Consider the following 9,557-nt stretch of genomic DNA (forward strand, 5'->3'; position numbering starts at 1 on the left):
TGCTTTCTGTGTGGAGCTACCAGGGATGTCTAAGCAAAAAAAAAAAAAATGATTTGCGATTTTTCCTCGTTGACTGTGGAGGATGAGATTCATGTCTAGTCTTTAGTGCTGCGGGTTTACTTGTGCGTGTCTAGACGCTTGATGGTATTATAGCACACAGTCACGGCAGCCCTAAATCACATTAAGTAAGGAGGAGAGGAATTCCCATAACTGAGAGCTTCTTCTGTGAAACCTGACTGATAGACTGCCGGGTAACTCCGATCAGACCGCCTGCGATTTACCAGTTCGCCAAACAGCCTCTGGGAAGAGCTATCACATTTACTCATCATTCCCTCAAATAAAGTAGAGACCATAATTCAAATTCTTGCATGTCATGAAAACATATATGGCCTACATTTCTGCTCATTTCCCAATGCCTACACTGGTGAATGATGATAAGACTTTTTTTCACAATTTTTATAAGGATTTATATTTAAACAGTAGAGCATGACTCCAGCAACAGCAAGGTCCGATTACCATTAAATGTTTGCATTGTAAGTCACTTTTGAGCATCTGCCAAATGCATAAATGGATCTAATGGGAGTGCAACAAAATCAAAACACTTAAAATTAAAACATTTAACACCAGTGTCTACAGCAGAAATATGCTAGATCAAATGTGAATGCAACTAAGTCAAGACCTATATGAAATCATGCACATTTAAAAAAATATCTAAACCAGTTACAAATTAATTATTATTAGGCATGATCTATATTGGGATCTGTTTTGGGGAAAAAAGTGAATGCAACAAACATTAAAAGTACTAAAAGCATTTACAAATTAGAGTACTGATCTGATGTGTATGTAAATCTAATGTTAATGCAATAAAGACAAAGAAATTATCCTTTAAAAAAAACTGGTAACACTTTAGAATAGGGAACAAACGTTTCCCTCAATAAACTTCTAACTTGATGCTTATTGATAATAAGTAAGGTACAGTAGTTATTTGTAGCATTGTTTAGGTATTGGATATGGGTTAAGGGATCTAGAGTATGATCATGCAGAATAATGAATTAATATGTTCTTTATAAGTACTAATAAACAGCCAATATGAAATGCATAAGCAAGTTGATAGTGAAAAGTGTTCCCTAATCTAAACTGCAGCCAAAAAGCTTAAATGCAGTGATCTGATGAATATCTAATTGGATTAAATATAACTATAAAAACAATTGAAAAAATCTCTACATCACTAACAAATTTGCAATCTGAATAAAATGTGAATGCAACAGTGTAGAACCCAAAAAATTACCTGAAAAAAATCCCTGAACCATTAAAAAAATGAGTGCAACACCTGATCTGTTAAGAACCGCAGACAGCGCTCTATGTCCTAGGCTCAGTTGGTGTGCTGCTTACTGCTGAGATCCATCACTTCAGTCTCACAGGTGCTGGTTTCTGTGGATTTCGAAATTGGAATTTAAAGTGTGAGGGGGGGGGGGGGGGAAGAGTTGCATGCATTTCTGTGGTCCAAAACCACAAGAACCATGTTCAGTTTTGAAGGACTTTAATATCAAGCGCAGTCTTGTTTTATTTATGCCTGCATCAACGTTGACACTAAATATAGCTTTGCACAAAATTATTAATAAGACGCCTGTCTGCACAAGACTAAAAAGACGGTCTATTCTATACGGTCTTTATGGATGTAGGTTGTAAGATGAAAAGAGAGAAGTGAAAGAGTGAGAGCTCTAATGGTCTGATTTGTAATCCCCAAAAATCCAGCCTGCGGATTACAGGGGTGCACACTTCACAGAGCACACCTGGGGGCCCTTAGCACACATGCACACACTTACACATTCAGGTAAGCTGTAAGCTACAAGGCCATAGCTATTCCATGAGTTACCATGGGAACAGCAAGAGTAGGGGGTACGTTCCATCAAGAAGAGGGGTTTGTAATTGTGTCTCACCACTGCTGTTGATCTGTAATTGCTCACATCCGGCGGACCCCTTCCCTCCCTCACACACAACCCTGCTGTCCTCTCTGCTCACCCACTAACCCCTCCCCTGTGGCCACAGCAGCAGGTGGCCTCGGCCCGGTGAGCATCTGTCGCGGCTGGGCTTGAACGGGCAGGCGGCAATAATAATACATATTCACAAGAGAAAGGGACTGGCAGATAAGTGCACTCATACTGTGATGGTCATTTATATTCACTATCACCTATATATGCCTTTTTAAAGCATGCTGCTTGTACCGACAATGCAGGAAGTGAGGTTTAAATTATGCACAATCACTTTGTACAAACCACCAGAGACAAACCTCAAGCATTCTCTTTCTCTGACACCTACACACACTTTAATCTGTTTCTCAAAATAATACCGCCTCCTCAAGACTCAAACAGAGCCCTTGAGATACGACTGAAGGCATATGGTGTCAATTGGGTTGAGTGAGCTGAGATTGTTACCACACCAAATCTGTGCCTGGTGAGCGCGAACTAATTAAAATGATGTGCACATAAACTGAAACTGAATATTCAATGTGGCTTCCACACCCAGGGTAGCAAGTTTAGGACACGCCCCTACCCTCGGCTCGGACCCGTCCCAGCCGTCTCGCCGCTGTTGCCCATGAGCATAGTGATGTCATTAGCAATTTTAGAGGATTATGGGATTATGAACACTGTATGTTCGTTATCTGCCGCATTATTGGATTTCGACATGGAGCTCTCGTAATTCAACTTCTGAATGACTCTTAGAGCAGACCGCTCTCTCTCTAGCTCGTTCACATGGAATATGCGAAAAGTTTAAATTAGCCCGGATCCGCGTCCCCACGGGCACGCATATGCGCATATGTACCCTTCAAAACGTGTTATCATCGCATTACTGACGCATCACTCCCATTTCATAAACAAACATAGCAGACTGCTCTTCGCAGTCTATTCCGACAAAATGATGAATCAAAGAAATACGTGCAAAGGGCTGAAAAAATAGCACACAAACACAGCTGGATGATAAAGACTAGTTATCACAGTAATGATAAGTGTAATGTGATGAATTGAATTATTGTATAATGATCAATTAAAACATGTTTCTATATTTTTGGAAAGGTAAAAATGGAAGGTTATAATGGAATAAAAGGAAAATATGCAATAAAAAATGTATTTTATATTTATAAAATTGTCTAAAATGGTATAATTCTGAATAAAATATTTAAATTATTAAATACTGTATGCAAAATTGTATAAAATCACATTTTATAAAATATTCAAGTAATAATAATAAAAAAATAATAATAAAAGTATTGCAAACCTAAAACAGAAGAAGAAATCACAAAAGAAAACATTTAGAAACTTTTTTAAACCACCTACAATCCTTATACTGCGAGTGTCAGAAATCTGATCCATGTCTGGCCGCCTCAGCCAGCTAAAATCTTGATGTAGTGGGACTTCACCACAGCACACTTAAGGCAAAACAGCATGGAAATAATACAATTTTCTTGACATTAACAGAGGATAAGAGCGTGGTTCATAAAGCTTGTTTCAAAAGGCCTAGTAAACAAACGGTGGCAAATGATGAGAGAGATTTGTGCCTCTGAGTGCTGGAGTGAGAGGTGTGTGTGTGTGTGTGTGTGTGTGAGTATGAGTTAATGCTGCTGAAAGGGGGAAGGTTGTTTATAGGCCAGCTGTGAGTTGTCTCTTAGTCAGCCAGTGACCCAAATCAGCAAATAAAAAAAATAGAGTGAATGAAAAAACTGAGGGATTGATATAGGGAAAGAGAAAAAGGCAGGGGAATGAATGAGTTAATAGTTTGAAGGTAAAAGGGAAATTGAGAGAGAGAGAGAGAGAGAGAGAGAGACAGGGAGAGGTGACATTTAAACAAAAAAATGCCAGAAAAATAGTTTTTTTCATGCAGCTATAAATATTTTCTTGCTCTTTTATCACCTTCCTCCAGCTTTCAAAGACAGCGCAGACACAGCAGATTCTATATGTTGATATATACACTACATATATGAAACTGCACCTCCCGTGATAAACTACCACAGAGAATCAAAATAATACAGATTACAAAAAATATGATAAACATGAAATATTTACATTTACAATATATTTACAATATCCACATTTTGCCTAATTCAAATCAAATGTCACAAACACATTATTTAAAATATATATTTCATTCAATATTAAGATATTAATATCAATATCATCAGCACAACATAAAATCATCAATAAGAGTATACATATATTAAAACTCCTCTTATGCCAGCTCATAAAAAGGGTGTAATTTAATGAAAAAGAATTGGCGATGTGCCTTTATTACCCTGAAGATTATGTCATATTATATTAATGAGAACAAATCTTACTGGATCCTATTACATCTAAAGAGGAGGAGCACATTAACTTGTTCCAGCATGGGATGTAAATGCCTTTATAGAGCAGCCATGTATTAAACACGCTTCAGTCATAGACATATGAGCTCATCTGAGACTTCCCCGATATGAATCAGAACTAATCCTGTTTGAGTGTGAATAGAATGTTTGGACTGAATTCAGATCGACTGGAAGCTGCTCTAGTTGTGCTTAGAGTGAAAGTGAACTGGGATTAAGGTGGATTAGCATCAGATGAGAGCGGTATCTTGCTGTTTTATTCAGGATTTAGACCTGCTTAGACTCCAATCCAGCTGGTTTCTCACCAAGCTGCTGTATCTGAAGCCTGACAGACCCATGCCTATATAAGACACATGATAATACAATCAGGTTCAATTATATATAATATAATATAAATAAAATAGAATCACAATATTGTGTTAAAAACTGTTTTATCAAATAAATGGCACCTTGGTGACTTTTTCAAAAAAAAATCTAAACTTTTGAATACCCCTAACTTTTCAACGTAGAATACAACAACAGCAAGATATTTAGATAGTTTTAGTTTTTTAGATTAGTTTTTTTCTGTGACATATAACCATGAATTCCCATCAACAAACATATCATGGTCGTCAGAAGAACACCTGTTGCTTATTATTTTTCTTATTTTATATCTCTTTTACATTTTGGGGGGTCATTTGGGGACAACAACTCACATTTTAAGACTTGTTATCGTCAGAAAACCAGGGAGACTGCCCTCTCTAAAGAAGGTCTGTGAACAGACATATCTAACTAAAAGTCAGCAAATGGTTATATAATTCAAACCACTTTTTATCAGCAGAGGTACAGAAAAAGTGAGAGAAGAGGAAACAGAAAGAAAGAAAGAGCAAGCTGTTGCACTAGGTCCTTATCTGTTAACGCACACACACACAAGCCTGGATGGCTGTCAAATACAGTACTGACTGTGCTATCATCTGTACTCCTGTTTCCCCAGCAGAACTTGCTCTCAGTCTAAAACTAAGTTTTAAGCGACTCTGTTTGTAGTACTATGCCAAAGAAACACATTCAAAGTATGGCACAGATTCATAAAGCAGACATTTTTTTCCATAAACAGCCAACTACTACTTAAAATAATAAGAAAATAAAAAAAAACTTTTTACACCCTTTTTGATGGTTAAAGAAAGATCACATGAAGCTGTTCTGACACAGTTTTAAATGACAGATTTGCTCAGATTGTCTCAAAGATCTCAACCCAGCAAAATATTATTCCAGCTCTAGTCTAAATTTGTCAAACTATCAAAAGTTTCAGCTGAGAGATCTACATCAAATACGGCGCCGCAATCTCTAAGCTTCAGTTTGATAGAGGGAACCCAAAGGCTTTGAGAAAGATTTTTTTTCCAGCATGTTGTTTGGACACACACACACACACACAAACACACACACACACTCCCTCCCTCCCCTCCCCTCCCCTCCCTCCCCTCCCCTCCCCTCCCCCTCCCTGTTCTGGCAACACTACAGTCTCGGCTGATATCTGATGGGATTAAACAAGGAATATAAAAAACGGAAGTGTGAAAATGGTGGTGTAATTTATCACCTTAAGATTCCATTGTGTGATAAGGAAATAAAATCAAAAGGCATAGAACAAGAGTAAAAGAAATTTGCTATGCAACACTTGTCAATATTATTATTTATTAACAGTATGTTTCTTGAGCACCAAGTCAGCATATTAGAATGATTTCTGAAGGATCATGTGACACTGAAGACTGGAGTAATGATGCTGAAAATTCTGCTTTACCATCACATGAATAAATGATATTTTAGGGAAACAGATATTAAATTGCTATAATATAATATTAATGATCAAATAAATTCAGCCTTTAAAAAAAAGTTTATACATTTTCCACTGAGGTAAATGTCATTCTAAGATACGAGTCTTTGATTTGACTCATTTCCATCAGTGTTCAGAGTATAATTCTTAGAATTCAACATAAGCCATGTTTTGAACAGACTTCAGTCAACAACTCAAGGGCATGAGTTGACCCGCCCCTGATATGAATCACATACTAATCTAATCCTGTTCTGAGTGTGAACAGAATGTTTGAACTGAATTCAGATTTCCTAGAAGCCTGTTAGTTGTGCTCAGACTGAAAATGAACGGGGATTACAGTGGATTAGCACCTAATTAGCACCAAAATTATCGGCCAGCTGGCAAGAGGGCCCCTTTTATTTAATTGACAATGCCAATTTATATATATATATATATGATGCTTGGCGAGTGTTATTTTTGTACCCTGAATAGGCTTGATATCAGACCTTTGTAGCTAAAACTGCAAAATAAAATGATCTCCTGCTAGAGTGACACTAACAGATATAGTAACAATCTGTCTCCATGTCATTTCCCAACACTCCACAAAACACACCCACCTCGCACTGTTATTTTCTTTCTAGGGTTCCACACCACTCAATAAAAACAACATTCAGTCGCCACTATCACCTCCACCCCTCCTCCACCCACATTTTCTCCCTCTCTCTCCTCCTATCCCTGGCAGCTACAAATATCATTCAATTCCCATGGGCACCTCTGACCTCATTCATTCATCTCGCTCTCACACACACCTCTTGAAAAGACATCAGTATTGCTTGTAGCGATTACACAGCGTACTCTCCTTCATCCTTTCAACTCCTTTCATGCACTAGTCTCCTTTTTTTGTCTTCAATGTAGAGATGCCCAGCGTGATGACTGACAGCCTCACAGCCCTAAACCACATAAGTCACGATTGCCCTCTAGTGGCTGAATGATGCTATTAAACTTTCTTAAACCTGTCATGTCCATATCTACAAGTGCATTCTTAGTATGCAGACATCAGTGGTTACTACTGGACAGATTGGCTGGCAGTATTCTAGAGTTTAAACCAACAGTCACAGCACTGAAAACTGGAACCATTTTCTAGCAATGTGGCTGCTATTAATTTTCAGTCCTGGAACTGAGCATTACAGACTCAAGCTGCATATTTAAAGTGATAGCTCAACCAAAATTTTTAATTCTGTCATTAATTGATCACTCTCATGTTGTTCCAAACCGATAAGACCTTTGTTCATCTTTGGAAAACAAATAAAAATATTTTTGAAGAAATCCGAGAGCTTTCTGACCCTGCATATACAGCAATGCAAGTGACATGTTCAAGAACCAGAAAGGTAGTAAGGACATCATTAAAATAGTTCATGTGACATCAGTGGTTTAACTGTGAACACACCAAAGACTGACAGAAGATAATAAACTGTTTTGCTTACAAAAGGTATTGTCCTAGCTTCACAAAATTGCAAATGAACCACTGATGTCACATGGACTATTTTAATGATGTCCTTACTACCTTTCTGGACCTTAAGTTGTGTTGCTGTCTATGCAGAAAAGCACTGAGAATTCATAAAAAATATCTTAATTTGTGTTTCGAAGATTAACAAATGTCTAATGGGTTTCGAATAACAAGAAGGTCTTTAATGACAGAATTTTCATTTTTGGCTGTACTATCCCTTTAACACATAATTCATTAAAAAAGATGAGCTTCTGTCAGCCCACTCATAACTATTATGAGATGTTTAGTCATGCCTGTCTGGGTCATAATTCTGGTTCCAGCTCAAATTTGATTAATATTTAAACCACACAATGCATGTCTTGTGAGTTTGGATGCAGTCTCATTCAGGATCAGAAATTATTGAGATATTAACTGGGAATGACAAAAAAAAAAGAAAAAAAAACATTAAAGTAAAACAAATGCCTCTGTATTTTTTTCTACAGTAACATTTCAAAGGTTAGGAGAGAGTACTTTTGTTGTATTTAATCAAAAATACAGTAAAATAGCAATACTGTGATAGGCCTTTATTTATAATTAAATATAAATGTATAATAAATATATAATTTATTCCATGATTGCAAAGTAGAATTTTTAAGGTGTCATTATTCTTCAGAAGTGTTGATTTAGTGATTGTCAAGAATCATTTTTTCTCATTATCAATGTGGCAAGCAGAGCTGTGTAGCCTATTTTTGTGAAAAGTGTAATATGTTATCTGTTAACATCAAAGATTTTTTCTCTCTTTTTTATGGAATAAACATGACTGAAATGACTAAACTACTATATTCTATACATCAATATTAGTTTATACATTTGCTAACATTAACAATGAACAGCACTTTTACAGCATTTATTAATCTAATGTTAACATCACATAAACATCTATCCTATAAAAAACATTTTAAATATAAATTAACATTAGTTGATGTATTCTGAACAAACATTAATAAATAAATAAACTATATTAATGAGTGAAAAAAACAACAACTGTTGGTTACCTAATGCATTAACTGATGTTAACTAATTAACCCTGACTGTAAAGTCTCATCATTAAAATAAATAAAAGACTTGTGTATGGACAGATAGTCAAACATTCACACACTTAAAAAAAACTGTTCAGAGGTTGAGGCAGACATTCTTTTAATAATGAAGTCTCTGCGGGTTGCTGCTTTTTAAATACATTGAGTGAAATCACCACTAACAAAAACTTTGAAAGGTGAGAATGTTACACAGTCACTCTTAACGTGTTTATTAACTCTCAGGGCTTTGAATACTGTGTGGCGTATGGCACAGCTCTGTGAAAACTCCAGACACAGTGAGAGTACTGACACATCTGAAATATATGGCACAAGAGGTATATCAGTACTACACCTGTACACTTACAGTGGCATATACAGTGAGGGACACTGAGGGAAACTCAAGAATTAAGACTTTATATTTGGTACAGATAAGACTATATTCATATTAAAAGAAGTAGCATCCCAGATCATGACATTTCGGGAATGCCAAATGATCGCAAACCATGCAGACATGACTCCTAATCAAAAACTGTGGTAACAGATACTTTGTGTGTGCATCTATCAGACTGTAAGAACAACTGTGCTGTGCATATGTGTTCAGTGTTGAACAAATAGAGCTGGGCACGTACACCAATGAAACATTATTACATAGAATACATACTCATGCAGGAGGATTTCAATTCACTGTGAAAGAAAGCATATTCTGTTGACATTTTAAGGGCGAATTTTCAGACTAAACATTATTTATTGGATGAAAGGGTGAAGAGTGACAGATTTATTGGGGTCTGTCCTGCCATCTGTATGGCTATTAGTGGTAAAACAGTATTTTTTGAGGGCAAGAGGAATATTGGGCTA

The sequence above is a fragment of the Carassius carassius genome, chromosome 21 (assembly GCF_963082965.1).
Source record: "Carassius carassius chromosome 21, fCarCar2.1, whole genome shotgun sequence".
Lineage (NCBI taxonomy): Eukaryota > Metazoa > Chordata > Actinopteri > Cypriniformes > Cyprinidae > Carassius > Carassius carassius.